Genomic DNA, 2,591 nt, shown 5'->3' on the forward strand with positions numbered 1-2,591 from the left:
AAATACAGTTTTGAAAATGAAAATTTACACATGCTATATGCATATATAGAACCAATATAGATCCATTTTGAAGAGGATTAAATATCTTGAGGTGCATACTTTTTTCAAGTTCTTCACTCTAAAAAAAGTTCACATGTCAAGAGAATGGATCCTACGGATCTGTGGTTAAAATGGATCTAAACCAAAACGGTGTTCTTTAAATCTTCTACCTTTTAGTTTTAGTTCCTTTTTTTAATAATCGTATTATTAAATTACATAATTTTAATGTTATAAGTGAGTTGAATTTATTTATAAATAATAATAGTAATAAATAAATAAATAAAAACATTTTAAAAAACATAAAATTACAATTTCACTAAATAAGAGATCATGTTTTTAAATTATATTTATTTATAATTAAAAATATATTTAAAACAATATAAAATTACAATTTATAATATTCTACCTTTTAGTTCTAGTTTTTGTACTATCCCTAATGTAAATAACCCTGTGTAAAAGTAATTTTAAAATTACGAATCAGTTATAAAACCGATTCTTGATATTTGTAAAACTGATTGGGGGGGAATCAAGAAAGGAGATCTTGGTAAAAGGAAAATGCATGGTTGTTGATTTTGTTTTTTTTTTTAAAGCCAAAATTATCCTTTCACAATGCTTTTGTCTTCTTCCTTGCAAAAACAACAACATCATCAGCAGGGCGCTCATCGAAAGATCATTATAGCAATGAATCTGAGCAACAAGAGTGCCTTTGCAGTGAAATGGGTCATGGTTAATTACATCCGCCCAAGCGATAACGTGATCCTTCTCCATGTTAGGCTGACCAATGTTCTGTACGGGGTCGATTGGGGTTCTATCGATTTATCCGTCGAGGACAACAACGGCAAGGAGTCCTAACAGAAGCTTGAGGACCATTTTGTTGCCTACACATTGACTAAGGCCTTTGACCTTGCCCAGCCTCTGGTTGATGCTCACATACCCTTCAAGATGCACATTGTGAAAGGCCACAATATGAAAGAGAGGCTCTGCGTAAAGGTGGAGAGGCTCGGCCTCAGTGTCGTTATCATGGGAAGTCAGGGTTTTGATGCCTCCAAGTGGACCTACAAGATCTGCCTTGGAAGCATCAGCGATTACTGTGTACACCACTACGTCTGGCTCGCTGTAGTTGTCATATATCCGAATGATAAAGATGGAGGAGGACCAACTATCTTGACCAAGTTCTCAATAAGAGTTCACAGTAAAACCCTTTCCAGAGATCGATAATGAGACTTATTCATAGGTTGCATTGCCTTCACTGTTGGATGCTCAATCCCATGAAACTTGCACAATATATCTCTCTAATGGCAGCTTGCATATGCACACCTTCTAATCGAGAGATGGTTCAAAACTACTACCAATTAATGCTCTCTGATTAAACACTGCAACATAATGGAGAACTTGTAAATCAGTTTTTCCATAGATCAAGCTTTCATCAGCACTTGAACGTGGATGCAGATGTAAATTTGGTTCAGAATGCTTTTCCACAATGGGAGTGAACTCGCAAAGCCACTACAGATCCGGTGATCCTCTGCTCAGCGGAATAGAGTCAATAGAATCTGCTTTATGTTCAAATGTTGCTGCTACTCAAACCCTTGTTGGGTTCTTCTCTTGGCTTCTCGAAATTGATTTCAGTGTCTCAGGTGGATTTGGCTTCCAAAGCAATGGTGATGGAGGCAAGGAGGCTGCCATGAATAAGATAAGTATCTTGCTTGCCTTCTTGAAAGGAAACTATAAGTATGTTTTATTTGGGCATCTTTTTGAAAGATTTCTTACCAAATATAGATAATATATGCATAGTAGTATGCAAAGAAGAATGTGAAAAATGTGTGGACCAAAAAGCTAAGAGAGATGTAGTTTTTTCCTATAAAGAAAAATGTAGTTTTTCTCTTAGAATGATTACATGTGAATCTTGTGTGTTAAATGCAAAGTCACTTGTCATTTTCTTGAAAGTGGATATATGCTTAAATGCTTTGTGATACTAGTTAATTTCAAAGTTTCTTGTGAAATAATTATGCATTGCATGCATGATAGAAATTGCTAATGGTGTGCTTCTAGGCACATAGATAATCATTCTAACTTTCTTGAAGAAAAACATATGTTTTATATACACATAAATATTGTTTTGTTTAGAAAAACAATGCATTTTGCATGCATGAAAATAATGACTTTATCCGAGATTTCATGAAAACAAAGATAGAGATTCTTTTCTTAAAAGACACATATGAATAGTGTTCATGCAAGAATAAGAACCCGTACTTGTTTCATGAAAAGATTATGTGCATTGAAGTAAAAATAATTTGTTAGGAAAAACACATGTTACATGCACATAAGGGTAGCTATGGTGACATTGGAAATATGATTTGGTGTGTACGTAGAGAAAGTATTATGTTGACTCTCTTCAAAATAATAACTGATGTTAATTTCCTTGGAAATATTAATCTCTTGAAAATATTGTCTTGCTAGATAAGTTGGATATTGTTTCTTGATTTTTAAGCATAAAGATGGGTATCTATAATAATTTCTTGGAAGGGAAGCATGAGAAACTTACATATAGGAAG

General features: G+C 33.9%; 1 pseudogene; it reads left to right on the forward strand.

Annotated features, from left to right (window-relative positions):
- The first annotated feature begins 648 nt into the window (after positions 1–648).
- LOC149260062 (universal stress protein PHOS32 pseudogene) lies at positions 649–1,273 on the forward strand (annotated as a pseudogene).
- Positions 1,274–2,591: the final 1,318 nt, after the last annotated feature.

The sequence above is a fragment of the Pinus tabuliformis genome, chromosome 6 (genome assembly GCF_031772625.1).
Source record: "Pinus tabuliformis cultivar Carrire ecotype Pingquan chromosome 6, CPIR1, whole genome shotgun sequence".
Lineage (NCBI taxonomy): Eukaryota > Viridiplantae > Streptophyta > Pinopsida > Pinales > Pinaceae > Pinus > Pinus tabuliformis.